Raw genomic sequence first — 20,442 nt, 5'->3', positions numbered from 1 at the left:
GTATAAAGAAACAGGTTGCATAATGAAGGAAAGCACAACTATGGAAACCTGCAGGCTCTGCCTCCCCACCGGTGTGGATCAAGCAGCCTAGCTAGGGGTGCAGGTTTCAATGTCAACACTTGTGTTGGTGGTGTAAAGAAGGGGCATATGCTCAAATTCTGTTCATCTCTACAGAAAGACAGAGGTTGGAACCATCACATCATAATTAAAACCATGAACCAAACTAATAGATACAGATCAAGTTTTCGACTTGTGTTCACGTCTTTCAAAACAACTACAAATTAAGCATAGGAAAAAAAGACAAACCATTAAGGAAACATACGCCAACAGGTATAATATATTCGTAAATTGTTAAGAACGGAAGTCCAGTACACAGCATGAGTTGGTACATCAGAAGCAGATACTAAAACAATTAACCCAATAGTCATTGACTATTATTTGTGCTTGTTTACTCCCCAAGAAAGATTTCTTCTAACTTATTTGCATGCCATTGCACTGAGCTCATCTCAAGTTGGCTCTTTGAAATACACTCATCAATTATGACCCATATGATTATTTGGTGCCAGTAGAAGCAGTGGAGTTACGTTCCTTTTTCATAGCTTTGCTATGGTAGCTCATGTGTCCGCCAAATGCTTGCGCTGAGAAAAATTTAGCAGGGCAAATCTTGCATTCAAATACATCCCCACCTGTTTCATTTTTCTTTGTGGAGCTCGACATACTCTGCACAATATTATCAGAAGCAACAACCCTCACTGGCACCTGTGATGGATTCTCAAAAATTGGGCCAAGATCTGCATCTTGTATGGTGTTAAGGTGCGCATGGAGAACAGCAACAGGATCACCTTGAAGCAAGGATGTGATTGGTGGAGCATCCATAGACATAATCGCCATATGATCAGAGAAACTGAGGTAATCACTTACTGGGGTTGTCAGAAAATTATACTCTGACGAGAATGTTTGTTGCTGGTTGCTTGAGTTTGCTGTGAACCTGGCTTGGATTGGAATGGAGCTGACTTGGGTAACAGTTGTTGGAACTGTGTAGGGAAGGAGTGATGACAATGGGAATGGTTCCTCTGTGCAGTTTGGCAGCATAGAATTACCATTCATTGGCATATTGGATGGTTCTTGTGCATGGAAAATAGGTTGGATGGTAGGCTGGCTCTGGGATGATGGATCCATGATTGGCATTGCTGTTGTGCCTACCAATGCTTCGTGCAAGGGGGAAACGATGGGTTCATTGTTTGTTGATTTGATATCCTTAGGGGGATTCATGGATTTTGTGAACTGTTGGAAAAGACAATGCTGGGATATGCTTCCAATGAGTTCCCTGGCTTGATATTTATAGGGACCATGAGAATCATCATAAGATTTCCTTGTGCAATATTTAATTAATTTTGTATCTGTAATTTATATTTTCATTAACAGTTGTGCCCATCCACTAGATATAAGATATGCAAAATAGTGACTCATTGATTTACTCAATCTTTAAGGATTCTATATGGAATAAAAAAAGTGTTTAATTTGAGGTTGCACTAAAATCATTTTGCATCATGTAATATTTTATTATTAATTCGTTATCTTGAAGATATACAACTATTGCTTTCACTTGGTAATCCATATTATAAAGCAAAATATGTTGGCCTTTATTGAATCCAGGAATCCTTTAGCTAGAAGATATGAATTATATATAAACATAAAAATGATATCTTTCCAAAATGCATTGATGATTGCCTCTTAGACCGTGTGCGACACACCTTTTTACCTATGATCAGTTGTGAAAATGATAAGAGAAGCAAATCTTTTTCACACATGCCATTGAAATAACATATGATCTCAGTATATCTATGTTTGCAAGAGCTAGCCTTCCATTTATAGGAACCAACAAGTGCAGTTGTGCTTGCGTTAGTTTGTCCACATGAACACCTCTTTTTGTGAAGTATTTTCGATACAGTCCCCTCCATTCCATTACCGGTTATTTTGTATGCATGCGCTACAGGAGGGAAGCAGCACCAGAGAAGCGAGGCTGGATATAGCCAACGAGTATAATAAAATCAAAACCCAACAAGTATAAGAAATCAAATTAACATTACAATTTTCTGATTCAAAAGGAAGTATTTGCATAACTGCAAGCACAAATCTGTATAAGTTTATATATTTTTCCATGTAAATTTAAAGTTGTACAGCGTATCAGCGAATTGGCATAAATGCAATTAGAATAAAAAGCATTCGGAGATGCTAGGCAGATGTTTATAGACAAGAAAGTTTATACAAAAGCTAAAAGAACTGAAAATTAGAGAAGGCAAATCGGTACAACTTGCATAATAGAACTTTAAAAGCAACTTGTAGGTACTTTGATGCGCTAGTTTGAAATGATATACCATAAAAATAGTGAAAAAATATTGAGTTATGAATAAATGGACCGAAAAGTTTGTTGGGTGTGGGTGGCATGCGCCCCGGGGGGAGGGGGGGCATGCGAGTTCAGAAACTTGACAAGAAGGTGAGGAGCATGCTCATGGCGAATTGGCGATCATCATCTAACCACGCATTGCTGAGAAGGATACCAAAGAATATGGCAAGGCGGATCTGATTGGGCTGATGCCCGAGGCCCGCTTACTGGAGCAAGAAAGGCACCAGATGCTCACCACCGTGGAGATTGTCAACGAGTGCAAGACCTTCTTCGCAGGGCAGGACACGACCTCGCACCTCCTCACCTGGACCATGTTCTTGCTGAGCAGATACTCCGAGTGGCAGGAGAAGCTGAGGGAGGAGGTAGTCAGAGAGTGTAGCGATGCAGTCCCAAGTCCTGACATAATCACCAAGCTCAAACTGGTAAATATAACTCCTATACCTTTTTGAATAATTTACAGTGCTTAAAGCAGGCTCCAAATTAAATAAAGGACTCATCGATTTTCAACATTGATATATCCTTTGCTGGTCAGGTTAACATGGTGCTTCTTGAATCACTAAGGCTCTACAACCCGGTGGTGTTCGTAAGAAGAGCTGCTGGTTCAGACACCCATGTCAGCAGCATAAGGGTGCCCAAGGGAACACTGCTATCAATACCAATTGCACCCCTGCACAGGGACAAGGATGTCTGAGGCCATGACGCTGATGAGTTCAATCCTGCCAGGTTCGAGCACGGCGTGTCCCAAGCCGCTACCAACCACCCCAATGCCCTGCTGTCCTGCCAGGGGCCTAGGGCCTGCATTGGACGTACAGAACTTTGCAATGCTCGAGGTGCGTATCGGGATCGGCATGATACTTCAGAGGTTCTCCTTCGAGCTCTTCACGAAGTATGTCCGTGCGCCTAGGGAAGAAAACACCCTGATGCGCAGGTTCGGGCTCCCCTTCGCAAGTGAGATGGACAACGGCCATAGTAATACCGATGTGGTCACGCATCACCTCTTTCATTTCTATACGGTTTGTAACAATAAATAGGACACTTATGGGTGTTTTGGTATGTGGTGCTTCTGTATGGTTTTACTATACTACTTGCTTTACTATGCAGACATTAATGAATAAAAAACATTTGCTTTACCTGCAAGTAATAATATACTCTTTCCTATAAGCCCATTTACCTGCAGAATTTGTGTTGTATTTGTGTGTCTTTGTGTCCTCTGTCATTTAATCGTTTTCTCCGAACCTCCTAACGATCTCAGTACATCTACATTTGCAAAGAGTCTTCCATTTAAAGGAACCAACAAGTGTCGTCATTCATGTGTTAGTTTCTCCACATGAAAACTCATTTTTATGAAGCATTGTGGATGCAGTCCCCTCCTTTCCATTACTGGTTATTTTACATGCATGCGCTATTGGAGGGAAGTGGGGCTAGAGAGGCGAGGGTGGATAGCCAATAACTAGAATAAAATCAAAACCCAACAAGTATAAGCAAATCAAATAAAAAGAGTGAAAACAAAATCAACATTACAATTTTGTGATTCTAAAAGGCAGTATTTGCATAAATACAAACACAAATTTGTAATAATATTACATATTTTGCCATGTAATTAAATTTAAAGCGGTACAGTGTATAAGCAGATTGGCATAATTTCAATTGGAATAAAAGGTATTATGAGTTGCTAGGCAGATGTTTATTAGTGATAAACAAGAAAGTTTATAAAAAAGCCACGGGAAAGATGAAGATTAGAGCAGGCACATTGGTACAACTTGAATAAAAGAACTTTAAAGGTTCTTTGATGCACAAATTCGAGCAATATACCTTCAAATTAGTAAAAAAACATAATAACAATTTGACTAATAAATAAATAGACCGAAAAGTGTGTTGTTAGGGGTTGCATGCAGGGAGGCGTGGGTGTCCCTACAGAAGCATGTGCAAACCACCAACTCTAGCTTCTTTCGCTTTATATAGTACTTGGCATCAACGTAAAACATGAAGAGATCCTGCGGCTGTTGGATCTATAGTTCCAATCAACCATGCTACACAACTCCGAAGCCATGGATTGAAGTTTGAAGTTGCCGTCGTCATAGGACATGGGGGTGTCCCATCACCCACATGGGCATGATAATACCGGCCTAAACAAGGAGTTGGGCCTCCGTTGGCTTGGGCCTTTATAGCTCTAATCCAAGGAACGTCTTACCGCGCACGGAGCGAGCACATGGTGTGCGTGCCCGCGGTGCCTCCATTTTCTCATGGACAAGAAGATAAAGAGGGCCTCAGGCAATAGAAGAGAAGATCCACATCAACAAGGTACTAGCCCTGACACCTGAGCTATTTCAGGGCCATGTCACCATGAACTCCTTCGTCAACAACATCTTCGAGAAGCCCCGAGGAGCATATACCCACTCCTCTAGAATACATGGGAAAATAGTCATGCCCGGGTAGCACTCCGATCTTCCCCGGAGCGACCACAATCAGGTGGTAGGAGGCCCCGCAATCCACCAAACCAACACTAGCTTTGCATTATACTTCACGCATGTGTGCATCTCATTTTATTTAGTAACAAGCATGCCCCAAATAATTGAAATCTCTCATCTCCGTTAGATCGCATCCATATATAGAAAGTCATGCCAGGCTAAATGATGAACTAAATTAAACCATGTCATACAGTCTGCATATTTGTTCCTTCGTGTCTAATGTCATGGATCTAGAGCGTGTCATGAGATCGGATGGAAATATACCGCACAAATGAAAGATTCCAAAGAGCTATGTGCTGGATAAAACTTTGCCATGTTGCATCATATACGCTGGGCACGGGCATCACGCCATTAGTAATGTGCTGGATAAAATGTTGCATTTACACTAATCATGAAGGTTCTGGGGTCAAGAGCATCATGCCAGAGCTATAAGAAATAAAAAAATGAACAAATACTAGTACTGCGTTACATCCCAAAAGGGCTGCGTCAGGCTAGCTAGCAGAAACATGCATGCTAAACCGAGTTACTACTTCATTTGTGGGTTATGTACTCCCGAATACCACACAATGCTAGTAGTGATATAATCTGAGTTAAAAACAAATGAAACGAAACGGATTATTCGACATGCCCATCATCCGTTCCTCGCTCAGTGCATAGGTTTTGTTTAAACAAACAACATGCCAAGCGTGTAATAGAAATCAGATGGTACGAACTAAATTCAGTGTCACTTAGTAAGGATTCATATTCCAAATAAAGATATTCTCAGCTCTAGATATGCCTACTACACGACTACGCAATACTACTCATAGTAGTTCAGAGCCAGCTGTATAAAATAATGATAAATCATGCTTACTCACTCCGAGGCTGCTAAGAAATCATACATGCATAGGCTAAGTTTGCCTTCTGCAACACTAATATGAATCCATCAAGCACCTAGCAAGTAGGGTTGCTCCCCGGGTCGACACCGAATTGCCTGCAGTACTGCAAGTAGAAGCGCACCCGCGCCTCCATCTCGGCGGTGTTCTTCCCGCCGTGGCACTCGTCGGCGCCGTTGATGGCCCTGATGGTGGCGCCGAACCCAGGGGCATGACCCGGTGCACGTTGGCCATCCAGTACCAGAGCGCCGACTTGAACGACACCAGGGGGTCCTGCGCCACCCTGTCCGGATCCCTCAGCCCCTTGAAGCCGATGCTCCTTCCCGCCGGCCCGTAGTTGAAGTTCCATGACAGCTGCAGCGGGCCGCGCCCAAAGTACCCCTGCCCTGGGTAACACGGCCACTGCTCGCTTGTCGGGTCGCAGTAGCTCGAGCTCGCCCCGTCGATCTCGTTGATGTAGCACAAATCTGCAGTCAATTACATGCAAAGATGCCGTCGTGACAATGAAATTGTCGAGTGACATACAATAGATGTACTCATAATTCACAAATCCTGTGAATGAATGTTTGAGTTCCGCAGTTTTCTAAAAAAAGAAGAAAGCCTTATTAATAAATTAAAGTTTCAGACTATGCAACAAGACGATACACGATTGTTCGGTGTTGATGCTTTTTCTGGCGAACACACTGAATTGCACTAGATCGCGCGCGATGGAACTTCACCTTGCGAGACTCCTGCCTCTGACCGGTCACGGAAGCCGGTTAGATCAGTTTGTACAGGAGCAACGCGAAAACCTACATTCACGACCCCCAGAGGAATCCCGTCAGGGATGGTGCGCCTAGGGTTGCTTTGAGATCGACAGGTCACTCAGAACGTCCTCAACTGCCATCAAGAGGAAGGAGGAAAACAAAGGGGTTGGAAAAGATTAGGGTTTGGCGATAAAAGTAAAGATAAATATTTTATTCGATTGGGTGTTAGCCTCAATTGGCCGCGGCCCTTTAGATTTATAGGGTGGGAAGGTCTTATCCCGCAAGGAAATCCTGTTACAAATCTTAACCTACTAGGACTCCTCAATTCTACTCGGACTAGGATTGGACCGGTCAGGCTGGTCGTAGACCAGTTAGCCTTGCTAGACTAGCTACAGGATCCAGGACCGGTCAGACTGCTTGGAGGAATCGGTCTGACCCGTTCACTATTGGAATCCTCTAATTTGCCGAGTGTTTTTTTTGTTTGCCGAGTGTATTAATTCGGGCACTCGGCAAAGCTCTCTTCGCCGAGTGTTTCGTGAAAAACACCCGGCAAAATAATTACACTCGGCAAACAAAAGGTTTGCCGAGTGTTTTCATTTTGGCACTCGGCAAACAAAGAGTTTGCCGAGTGTTTTATTTTTTCGCACTCGGCAAAAAAAAATTAAAGAAAAAAAGAAAAAAAAGAAACGTTTGCCGAGTGTCCAGGATCGGGACACTCGGCAAACCATAAAAAAAACTACTTCAGACGCGCCCCCCCGCCCCCCCGCCTCCCAGCGCCCAGACGCCTCCTTCCTCCACAACACCGGCGCCCCCTCCTTCCCCCACCTCCCTCTCCCTGCCACCAGCGTCCCTTCACCTCCCTCGTGCCCGAGCTGGCCCGGCCCCTCCATCTCCGGCGCGGGGGGTGCCGCCTCACCTCCCTCTCCTCCAGCGCGGGGGGCGCCTCTCCCCTCCCATCCCTCTCCTCCTCTAGAGGTGCGAGTCCCCTCCCTCTTCTCCGGTGGGCGACGACGCTCGCCCCCTCTCCCGGCTGGATCTGGCCGCCGCCCCTTCCATCCTGGCCGGATCTGGCCGCCGCCCCCTCCATCTCGGCCGGATCTGGCCGCCGCCCCTGCCTCCCGACCAGATCTGCCGCGCCGCCCCTTCTCCGGGCCAGATCCGACGGAGGTCGTGGTGGGCGGGAGCAGGTGTGACGGCCGGGGGTGGCCGATGGCCGTGGTAGGTGGGGTCGTGGTGGCGGGCGTGGTGGCTGGGTGGTGTGGTGGTGCTGTGGTGGTGCGTTGGTGGTGCTGTGGTGGTGCTGGCGGCGTGGGTGGTGGTGGTGCAACGGCCGTGGGTGGTGGTGGTGCTGGCGGCATGGGTGGTGGTGGTGCGGCGGCCGTGGGTGGTGGTGGTGTGGTGGCTGTGGGTGGGTGACGGCGGCCGTGGGTGCGTGACGGCAGCCTTTTTTTATTTTTTTCAAAAATAGTATGCCGAGTGTTTTTTTGGGGCACTCGACATCTCTTTGTTGAGTGCCCGACAAAAAACACTCGGCAAACTAGTGTTTGCCGATAGTTTTTTTGCCGTGTGCCCATTGCCGAGTGTTACACTCGGCGAAGGGTTCGCTGAGTGTTTTAGGGGCTTCGCCGTGTGCCCTAGGCACACGGCAAACCTTCCGTTTCCGGTAGTGGTTGGTCCCAGCGTGATCGGCTTGCTACCAATTTGGGGCTCCAACATAGGCCCCCTATTTTTTGGGTAAAGCATTTGCGTACCCAAAAATAAAAATAAGCCTAAGAGCAATGTTCCTTACAGAATCCACCCCGTCATTGCATTCTAAGGGCGATATTTGAAGATACCGGTTGTGTTACATTAAGCATCTTGCCAAACACTTGGATAATACTTTTTCAAGTACCTACCATTGAGAGCTCTAGGCAACTATTGTCCTTGCAAAGTTTCCACCATATATGAATTCCCAAAAATTGCCTTCACAATCTTGTATGGCCCCTCCCAACTTGGAGACCACTTGCCAAACTTGTTGCTCTTGGTTCCTATGGGTATAATTGTTTTCCAAACCAGATCATTAGCCTGAAAAGATTTAGCTTTTACCTTCTTGTTATATGCTCTAGCAACTCGAATTTTGTCCTTCTCAATCTCCTTCAAAGCCTCCAATCGCTTATCGGTCACCTCATCAACATTGTCCATCATCAAGGTACAATAAGTATCAACATCAAGATTATTTTTCTTAGCCAACCTATATGCGCCTAGATTCACCACAATGGGCAAAATGGCTTCTTGACCACAGATAAGCTCAAATGAGTAACTTTAGTCGTATCATATCTAGAAATATGATGAGCCCACAAAGCTTCAAACAATACCTCATGCCACCTTCTAGGATTCTCTTCTATCTTCTTCCTAATGAGCTTAATCAAAATCTTGTTGCTAGACTTGGCTTGACCATTAACTTGAGCATAATATGGAGATGAATTAACAATTTAATACCATAGGATTCAACAAACTCACGCACCTCTTTGGATATGAATGAAGTCCGTTGATCCGTAGTTAAAGTTTGTGGAATGCCAAACCTATGCACAATATGTTCTCTAACAAACTTAATGTGGCGAAACACCTCGGATTAACTTAGCTAAAGCACGGTCAAGTCGCCTAACGCGCGATTCACATGATTTAATCAAGTTAACTCGACGAGCCATCGGATTTCATCTAATGAAACCACTTAGACATGACCGAGTTAGCATAGCTCACACACGAAGGTGAGTGGTTCTAGAGAATACAACAGATCAACCAAGTTAACCAAGTTCAACAATTTATTCCAACACAGGTTCGAAAATCAGAGTTTTACAAGTTCAAGAGCAGTGGAAAAAAGGTAAATATAGCGGAAGCTAGTGCCGGGGTCGGATGTCCCTGGTGAGGCCAAACAGGACATCAGTGATCCCACTCCTCACCATCCGAGGAGGGATCCCACTCGACCGTCCACCCAGGAGGAAGCTGGGGCGGCCAAGTGCCAACAGCAGCAAACTCATAAGCTTCAACTTTTGAAAGAGATGCCACAAACAAGGCTGAGCTGCTAAGCTCAACAAGACTTAACCGACTAGTGGGGAAACTATTCCACCAACATCTAGACATGCAAGGCTCTTTGGCTGAGGGGTTTGTTTTGCTAAAAGCGACTACAGTAGGTCCTTACTTTCAATATTTTAGCTCAGATTCTAAGTTCATTAACCAGTCTACATTGACAACTTATGCTAAACAAACATAGTTTCCAACACAATGTATACAACAAGCATCGAGTTCATATCATCATCATGTTCCATCTTTACTCAGTGTAGCATAGCGATCAAGCAGTCTCAAACTATGAGAGGCAGATGAATCTATTCGAGTTTCTCAACCATGCATGGTGAACCTAATCTCACGACATCCGCGCACCACAAAGGGTCGCTTCCTGTGTCGGCCGTCCCCATTAATTCCCAGGCACGTGTCAGGTCCAAACTTCCCTTGGCATGCAATGCTCCACAATCCTGACCTTTTGTCGTATTGTGGCCGCACTTGCACCCACATGATGCACCATGGGAACCTCATTCCAGGGACAGCAGGGGTATAAGCCACGCCCTAGTTCAATCAGGTACTAGGCTTCCCCATCCCATACTAGGTATGAGATTAGTACTTTCAAACACTTGATCACAAACACCAACACTTTTTGACCTTAAGCAACTTCATATAGACAGACGGGGCGATCCACCGACCACCAAAAGAGTTCACCAGGCCCTGCCCCGTCCACCGTCCTTATTGTTATAACCAGAAGGAGAACAACCAACTCCTATAACTCGCGAGTGACAGAAAATCACTCGACTTTTACTGAGTCCTATTAAGCAATGCGACTACTCGGACTTATCAGACTAGTGTTCAGATCAAGGGAACTAAGTCATGCATCTATGGTTTTCAAACAACTCCTATAACGTAAATGCACATACAAACGAAGGAAGGCATGTGCGTGTTTAGAAAATTGGGGTCATGCTCCGGGGCTTGCCTTCGAGCGGGGCGGAGGCAAACTGATCCTCTGCGGTTTCTGCTTCAGCTCCTGCGGTCGGCGGCTCAGCTACTGCTCCGTCTTCGGGCACCGGATGCAGCTCGTATGTGCCGTCGGTGAGATTTAGTTCTACACGAATGCAAATGCAGGAGTTAGCACTTAGATGGTTATTTCAACAACACTTGCAAGCTTTAGCCTAGAAACTTGTAGCAAAGCTACAGGAAAAAGGTGTGGAGGTTCAAGCTTCAGTTGATGGAGAATAGGACAGAAGGATCGGGTTGTGAGAAACTTCTGATCTGACTCTTAGACCTAAGGAATAACTGTACCAGGGTCCTCAGACTTAACACAGAGAAGTCCCCAAAATTTAACACAGATACCCTCGGGTCAAGGAAAAAGATACAGCCGAGTCCTCGGGTGAGGCGGACAAGGGTCGGCGAAATAGACAGGGTCGGGCGAAACAGACAGGGTCAGGCGAGACGGAAAAAGGGGTTGGGCGAACCGAGAAAGGGGTCAGCAGCTTACCTTTAGGCCTACTGGTGAAGTCTGGGGTCGGGAAAGAACAGGCTTAGGCGGAGCGATGAAAGGTGTTAAGGCTTGGGCGGCGGCAAGGTCCAGCGGTGCTCCGGCGGCGGCGGTGCTTCTTGTTGACTCAAGTAAGCTCTAGCACCGTGTGGAGGAAACAAGCGACTGATAGGTTGGGAAAAGCGGGTGTTGAGCGGAGAGGGGAAATTCCTCAAGAGCTTAGGTGGCAGCGCTCGAGCACGAAACAGAGGAAGATGCGGCAAGGCAACGATGGCGAAGGGAACTCCGGTAGGGGCTCTGGTACTCCCTTTTATAGCTGCGTGGAAGAGAGAGAGAGAGAGTTTGAGCAGCGCGAAGATCGGGTCGAAGAGTATGGAGTGCTCTGCCGTCGCGGCGATTGGGCGACGATTTGGGCGGCGTCTCCATTGGCTGCCGAAGCGGAGCTTCGGGGATAGGGTCTTTGGTCATTGGGCATTGGAGATAGAGCTTGTGCAGGTGTGGTTTTGCCGGAGAGAAGGATTGGTGAGGGCGAGCGCGGGTCTGGTCGCATCAAACGGCGGATTGGGGGCGGCGATTCGGCTAGCGTGTGGCAGGAAGGAAGGAAAGGGCACTGCAGGCGAGGTGACAGGGCGAGTGGCGACGCTAGCAGGCGCCGAACCAGCGGATTTGCCGGGGCACTCTACTGGCGAGACGGGAAAAGGAGTTGTCACTGCTAGATCCGTGGTTGACGAAGGCGGCATCGTCGTGGGGCACGCGCTTGGGCAGTGCAACTGTGGCAGAGACGGAAAAGTCGGAAGGCATCGGGGCACATGGACGGGGATCCGAATGAGATGATGAGCGCGGGAGGTGAGGTGGTCTGGCGCGGCAGCGGCCAATCTCTGGTCGCAGCGGCGACAGGGCGCCTTGGCGCGGCCGGCGAGATTGCGGGCGAGATGAGGCAAGGCAGAGAGTCTGCAGGGTGCTTCTGCACGTGATTGGGAAGAAGGCACGCTGATCCGTCTGGTCGTGGCCGGTGACAGGGTGAGGCGGGGCTCGTAGGGGAGGTTAAGCCACGCGGCGGAGAAGCTCTGAAGCAGGGCGCACGCTTGCTCTGGCGCGCTTGACCCGAGAGATCCATGCGATCCTTTCCCTGGGTCCAACTTCCAGACTCTGGCTCTCCCACAGCTCCAAAGTTTGGAGGAACACTGACTTTTTGGCACTTAGTGAAAAACAGCGGGTTGTTGGGTGTCAGGGTCGGGGCTGATTAGAACTGCAGATTTGGGAATTTGTCTTAAGATTAACTCGGCTGATGAACCTGAGTTGTTACACTTAATCACCTCCCGATGCATCATATTCTTGAGGGGAATTGTTTCAGTCTACTTGGTAAAATAATCAGTAGCCACTATCACAAAATAATATCCTTTTGATGAAGGAGGATGCATTTACCAACAAAGTCCAATCCCTATCCTCGAAAAGGCCATGGCTTAATAAAAGGATGCATCAACGCAGCAGGTACCATCTAGACATCCCCAAACTTTTGACACTCTTCACATCCTTTGTAGTAGCAAAAACAATCGCCTATCATATTAGGCCAATAAAAGCAAGGCTGCCTAAGAAAAGCCACTTCATCTTAGGAGCCGACTAATGCGTACCACAAATTCCTTCATGAACATCTCCCATGGCTACTCTGGCCTGATTAGAATCCAAGCACTTCAAAAGCAAATCGTCTGTGGTACGACTATACAATTCACCATCAACCAAAGTGAATTTGAAAGCCCATCATTGGACTTTTCGGACTTTTCTATCAACTGAGCTCCTAGAATTTTGTAAATAATCAATAAGAGGTTTCCTCCAATTATCCACTTCGTCCTCTATGGCTTTAGAACACTCAATGGCCAAAGTAGGATATTCAGCAGATAGGACGGTCAGACCGGTTGCCTAGGCAGTCAGACCGGTTGAACTAGTCAGACCGGTCAGAGAATGCGGTTGGACCGGCTCCTTCAGGGCATAACCCTCGGCTTCATAAAATATCGACTTTCTTTCACAAAATTTCTTTTCTGAACATTATAGCCAGACACTTGTTGTGCCAGAACATTAGCCCTCGAATTCTAATAACTCTATGTCCAGACACATGATAAATAACAAATTCATCCAAGCAAGATATGATATCTAAGCATTTATCAACATAAGCATTTAGAAATCCATCTAAGCACTGGCACACTTTGGAAACTTGTTGTACCACTAGTAGAGAATCACCATAAGCCTTTACATGTTTCACTCCCATGTTATGCAAAATTTCCAACCCAAACAAGAGAGCTTTATATTCAGTTTGTTATTAGTACAATTATAATCGAACCGGTTAAGAGCTTCAAAAACAGCACCATTTGGTGTTATAAGAATAACAAAAACACCACAACCACTTTTGCAAACCGACAGTTAAAATCAAGTTGCTCATTAATCCTATGCTCAACAATAAAATCAGCTACAATTGGCCTTTCATAGATTTCAAAGGTTCACAAACCAAATCATATTCAATGAGAGCATATGCCCATTTACCAATTCTACCACTCAAAATTAGCCTACGTAACATGTATTTAATTATGTTGGTTTGGCATGCTACTATGCAAGTATTCGGTAACAAATAATGCCTCAACTTGGTACAAGCATAATACAATGATAAGCATAACTTTTCAATAAATGTATACCTTGTTTCGGTGCCCAATAATCTTCTACTCACATATGTAACAACATGCTCCTTGCCTTTGGCTTCTTGAGTCAAAACAGCCCCAATAACACCATCGTTAGTCACACATATAGTCTGAAAGGAACCCCTCTCTTTGGTGCTTGAAGAACGGGCGGTGAAGACAAATAATGCTTGATTTCCTCGAAAGATTCTTGCTATTTTGCCCCCCAAGTAAATTCAGCTTCATCTTTCAACCGAAGAATAGGATTAAAAGCATTCACCTTCCCAGACAAGTTACAAATAAACATCCTCAAGTAATTCACCTTGCCCAAGAACTTTTGCAACTCTTTCTTGCAGGTAGGAGCTTGTACTTTTCTAATGGACTCAAGTTTCTTAGGATCTATCTGTACGCCATTCTCATGTACAATGAAGCCCACAAACTTACCAGCTGATACTCCAAAAGCATATTTGAGTGGATTCATCTTTAAGCCATATCGACGCATTTTCTCAAAAGCAAGTCTTAATCAGCTAAATGGGATTCTAAACCAGCCGATTTGACAACAATATCATCAATATAAACTTCTAATATTACACCAAGCAAGTCATGAAAGATTAAATTCATAGCTCTTTATTAAGTAATACCAGCATTCTTTAAACCAAAAGTCATGACTACCTACTCAAATAAACCAACAAATCCTGGACATACAAAGGCCATTTTGGAAATATCCTCTTCACCCATAAAGATTTGATTATATCCAGCATTACCATCAAGAAAGCTAATAACTCTATGTCCAGAAGTAGCATTGATAAGTATATCAGTTATAGGCATAGGATATTCATCTTTAGGAGTAGCTCTATTAAGATCTCTAAAATCAATGTAAACTTTGACCTTACCCGTACCTTTCTTCTCAACAGGTACAATATTGGAAATCCAATCAGCATATCGACAAGGCCTAATAAACTTAGCATCTAGCAACTGATTAATTTCTTCTTTAACTCGGTCATATATGATAGGATTAAATCGTCTAGCAGGTTGTTTATGAGGCCTAAAACCAGGTTTGATTGGCAGTCGATGCTCAACTAACTCGCAGCTTAAACCAAACATCTCATGATAATTCCATGCAAAACAGCTGATATACTCTTTCAACAACTTAAATAATTCGGCTTTAAAGGTAGGCTCAAGATTCTTGTTTACAAATGTCGGCCAAGGTGTAGTGCCATCACCAATATCTACCTCCTATAAAGGATCAGCCAATGTAAACCCTTGTCCCAATTTACTCAGATCATCAAAATCTTGAATGGCTTCACACATATCATTCTTATGTGCCTGGTAGTGCTCAAGTCTCTGCTGCAGCCACTCCATATTTTTATCCATTAAATCACATGAGATGGTTTAGCCGATTTTCGACCGGCTTTAGGACAACAAAGACAAAACTATCTTTAGAACAACTGATGAGCTCATAATCAAAAAGGTCTAAACCAGATAAACATTTAACATTATCATGTATGCCTATGGTAGAACTATCAGCTATAGCAACGCAAGCCGATGCATCACCTTGCACAACTTCTACTTCATTGCCTACCCATTGAATTAAAAATTAATGCAAGGTAGAAGGAATGCATTGATTTGCATGTATCCAATCACGACCCAAAATGAAGCTAAAGTTACCTTGCGTCTCGGTGACAAAGAAAGCGGTAGCCAATGTCTTGCTCCCAACGGTGAGCTCCATAGAGACGATGCCTTTAGCTCTCATAGGCTCACCTCCTCCCACACCGCTGATGGTCATGTTGGTCTTGATCAACTCTTCATCTGAACCACCCAATTTCTTGGACAAAGAATAGGGCCTCATGTTAACAATCGCCCCTTCATCAACTAGCATACGAGAAATTGGTTTGCCATTGATGTGACCCTTCATGTACAACGCCTTCAGATGATTATCAGTAGCTTTAGACTTTTGGAATATAGTTTCCTTTGGTTCAAAACCAAGATGAGCCAATTCTTTCTCCAAAATAGCATAACCCTCCACAGGCATATGCACCACATTGATACCAAGGTTCATGCGCTCAGTGAAGAACTGTAATCAACAAGTTGCTCATCATCTTCTGTGTCAGGAACTAATGTCAACTCATTCTCACAAGCCTTAGGAGCAGAAGAAGTGAAACCGGGCGGCATCTCTAGCTCAACCGGTTGGACCGGTCCCATGGCCGGTCTGACCGGTTCAACTGCTGGCGCTAGTGTCGCGACCGGTCCGACCGGTGGCTCAGCCGGTCTAACCAGTGTAGGTGCTAGCTGAGCATCCACCCTGACCTTTCACTCCCTCCCCTACGGGGCCATGGGTCTATACTTGTTGAAGGTCTCATCTCTTTATTTCTCCAGTTCTTGCTCCTTTCTCTCCTAGAATCGCAATCTTTGAAGCTTCCTCCTTTGTGTGCGAGTCAAACCAGGGGGACACCACCTTGTAAGAAGTACTTGGAACTAGAACTGCTACCGCTGGCCTCATGATCATTAGCAGCAAAGGCCCTCTGGATAGATGTCTTAGCCTTGTTGTCTATGACAATAGGTCTTTTGCCATCATCCTCAACGGGGACCTTCATGCACCCTATCTGGATTATATCCTCGCTTGTAGTCCTCTCTAGGTCAACATCCATCTTCTGCACCCCCTCCTCTTTCTTCTTGGGACGATATACTTGCCTTGGAGGAGATGGCCTCCATGACTGAGCAGGCTGGTCAGATCGGTTGGGGTAGGCTGGTCTGACCGGTTGAGCCTGGTGGCTCCAACCTGATCGGTGAGGCACCAAATGGTCATGCATGGGGCGTGAAATCCTATCCAGAGTTGGTCTTTTTGATTCTCCCCATCTAGGATGGAAAGATTGCTGCTGCACTGACTAATAAGGTACCCACATCACGCCATTATCATCTCACATCGGCCATGGTGAATTCGATGTTGGAGGAGCCCATGATGTAGTAGGGGTACTACTTCTGTTGAGAATATTCACCCCTTTGCCTTGTAACTGCTCTTGGAGGCGAAGCTAGCTCCTCTTGACACATGGGTGACCTCATTCTTTTTTTTAATGGCCAATCACTTGTAACGGCCTTATGGTTGGAATACTTGGCCAAAAGCTTGTCAAATGTGATTTTCTCTTTTGCACCAGTCCCCTGATCCTTTGCCAAGTTAAGCTTCCAGGTCCCAATCTCCGAACGCTTCGGTTTCAACATTTGGGGGTAGCCCTAGGGCAGACCGGTCTAACTAGCCACCTGAACTGGTCTGACCGGTTTGTCCTGCTCAGCAGGCTCAAACAGCCTTTGACCAGTTGGCGCGGTCGACCTTTGCCCCCCGTGTCCAGAAGCTCTCACAGTGATCTTGAATGACTCTCTGCCATCAGGAGTCTTCTCATATGCCACTTCCCGTGTCAACTCTTTGCCCCTCAAATCAGGATTCTCTTCCCCAACTACCACATTCTTGCCTTTGATTGCTTCAGCTTGATGTGGCCGAACTAGTACCTTGGGCTGCTGCAAATCCATGGTGTTGACAGGGAAAGGTGCCTTGTCACTTGCATCTCGTGAAAAGTCAAACGACCCTCATTTATGGCCGATTGAACCTGTCGACGAAACACATCGCAATCATTAGTAGCATGCGAAAAAGAATTATAAAACTTGCAATATGCATGCTTTTTCAACTCTTCAAGTGGAGGTATGGCATCATATATCTTAATGTTTCGAAGCTTAAACAATTCATCAAATATGGGATCATATTTGGAAACATCAAAAGTAAATTTTACTTCTTTTTGCCGACCCTTATGAGCTGGCTAAAGAGATGAACAAGAATAAGTCTTAGCCTTGGTAGGCCACATGAACTTAGCAACATACACATCATTATCATCATTGTTTGAACTATCATAATCATATTCAATAGCATGCATATTGGATGACGAGATTTAAAGCTTTCTTTCTCTTTATTCATTCAGTTTTCTTGGATTAAAGCTCTTACTTGTACTTGTGCAACCGAAAGAAAATCATAACGATCTATTCTATCTCTAATAGATGATCTTAAGCCTTTGAAAGCATTATCAGCAAGATCCATATCAGAAATTAACAAATTAAAACAACGGTTCTTGGTTTCTTTGAATCATTTTATATACTCAGAAACAGATTCATCTCTACCTTGCCTAACCGATGTTAAATCTATCAATTTTAATTGAAAGCTCCCACTATAAAAGTGATCATGAAATTTTTGTTCTAATTGATCCCAAGATTCAATAGAACCAGTAGCTGACGATGAAAACCAAGCAAAAGCAGTTCTACTTAAAGACAAAGAAAACAATCGCACTTTCAAAGCATTGTAGGAACCCACTTCACCTAGTTGAGCAGTAAACTGACTAATATGTTCCTAAGTGGTCTGGTTATCATCACCATTAAATTTAACAAAATCAGGCATACGCCAACCAATGGGAAAAGGAACATTGTCAAACTCAACGTTATATGGCTTTTGGTACAACTTATAGTTGTCAATATCAACACCAAGCTTATTTCTCATCACATTAGCCAAATCTTCTTTAATTTAGCAAATTCTCTCCAATTAGAATTATTTGCCTGTTGTCACACTGCATTTACCATATTCATCTTATTCAAATGGGGCATGCGATTAGCTAGAGAGAGCCTATAAGCCTCAAAAATCTCATCGGGTATGACGTTAGGTGATGATGATGTATGCACTGTTGTACTGTATAAAGGCATAGAATTTTCAAGCACATTGGTACGGCTAGGAGCAGCCGAACTCGGCACAACAGCAAGTGGCACATGCTGCTCAGGAACAACCTCCAGCTGTGTTCGGCTTTGGCGGTTGGACTGGCCGCATCTGACCAGGGAAGAAGTTGGGTGGCTTCCCATACAATGGATTTTCAAGAATAACCCCAGGTGTAACCGATGAGCTAGGATGCACTACCCACCGTGAATGAATTTGAGGAGTACTACTACTTGTAATATTATTAGTAGATGCAACATATTTTCCTTTCTCTATATCTTCCAGTCGTTCTAAACGCGCAATGTAAGAAGCAAGAAGCTCATCACTACCCAAAACATGCTGATTAACCTTTTCATTAAGTGTAGATGGGTTAGGGGGTGATATGCTTACAATGCCGATTACCTCAACCTTGTTGTCGTTTATCTTGAATGAGGGCATCACAAAATCTTGCACTCTTGTCATCGTGCCCTGGCAGTCCTTCTTGAAGCCCATCAAGAACTGCGTCTTGAAGTACTCCTCCACCACCAAATACTTCTGGCGCTCTTCCTTGCTGAGATCTTCAACGAAGGTCGTGGTGATGTTGTCCTTGTCGATTTTTTTAGTAGATCCCATTTGGCTAGGGTTTGATAGAATGGTTGTAAAAACCGGATCTTTCTTCCCCAGTGGAGTCATCAAAAATGTGTTGACGCTTTTTCTGGCCAACACACCGAATTGCGCTAGATCACGCGCGGTGGAACTTCACCTCACGAGGCTCCTATCTCTGGCCGGTTAGACTGGTCAGGGAAGCTAGTCAGACCAATATTCACAGGGGCAACATGAAAACCTACTTTCACCACCCCAGGAGGAACCCCGTCAGGGATGGTTCGCCTAGGGTTGCTTTGAGATCGGCAGACCACTCAGAACATCCTCAACCGCTGTCAAGACGATAGAGGAAAGCAAAGGGGTTGGAAAAGATTAGGGTTTGGAGATAAAAGTAAAGATAAATGTTTTGTTCGATTGGGTGTTAGCCTCAATCGATTGCAGCCCTTTATATTTATCGGGTGGGGAGGTCTTGCCCTGCAAGGAAATCTTATTACAAATCTTAACCTACTAGGACTCCTCAATTCTACTCGGACTAGGGTTGGATCGGTCAGACTGGTTGTACCCACCAGTCAGACCGGTTGGCCCTGCCAGACGGGCTACAAGATCCAGGACCAGTCAGACTGCCTGAAGGAACCGGTCTGACCGGTTGGTCCCAGCCTGATCAGCTTGCTGACAATTTTGGTCTCCAACATTCAGATTCTGCATTTTCCTAGTGCATAGCTCAAAAACTTATGTCAGGTCTCGTGCGTGACGTGCACGAAGAAGGCGGCGATCTTGCGCTTGTAGTCGGCCTTCGAGCCACCCAAGCGAAGCCTGGGAACACGCCGGCGTGTGTAGAAGCCTGTGACCTCGCACCTGCTCCCCGCGTGGGACTTGATGCCATTGAAGAACGGCTTGGTGACGACGCTCGCCACGGACACATCGGCATAACCGCCACGGCCCCCCGACGGCGACCCTCAGTAGGGCCCAGACTTGCAGCTGGCATCGCAGTAAGCGCTAGTCGTGCCGCAGTAGCCGTACTTGCTGCAGCAAAAGCCCGGTCAGTAGCCACAGTTATGCGCGGCCACAGGGATGGCGCCGGTGAGGAGTGTCAGCCTAGTCAAGAGTGCCAGGATCATCCTCGGTGTTGGTGAGTTTGCCATGCTGGATAAGAGCTTCGGTTGCTTAATTGGCTCTATGCTATCAGGTTGTTGAACATGACGATGGCATGCATGGTGATCTTTATGGTGATCGAGACCAATCAAGTAGGACGTGCATCTTCTCGATGTGGCATGCGATGTAGCTTGCACAGTCGATTGTTAATTGTAGTGTCAGATTGAAATGACTATTAAGCACATCAATCAACATGTACCTCCTGGCGGAAAAAACAAAAGCAACATACCTACCACTAGATGAAAGCGGAAAGCCTGACCAAACACAT

The 20,442-nt window shown here is 45.4% G+C and overlaps 2 pseudogenes; one reads left to right on the top strand and one right to left on the bottom strand.

Moving 5' to 3' along the window:
• Positions 1-2,470: 2,470 nt before the first annotated feature.
• On the top strand, positions 2,471-3,522 carry LOC106804339 (annotated as a pseudogene).
• Positions 3,523-5,808: 2,286 nt separating this feature from the next.
• On the bottom strand, positions 5,809-20,164 carry LOC101767486 (annotated as a pseudogene).
• Positions 20,165-20,442: the final 278 nt, after the last annotated feature.

Source organism: Setaria italica, chromosome V (assembly GCF_000263155.2).
Source record: "Setaria italica strain Yugu1 chromosome V, Setaria_italica_v2.0, whole genome shotgun sequence".
Taxonomy (NCBI): domain Eukaryota; kingdom Viridiplantae; phylum Streptophyta; class Magnoliopsida; order Poales; family Poaceae; genus Setaria; species Setaria italica.
This window is presented reverse-complemented; position numbering and strand designations above follow the sequence as displayed.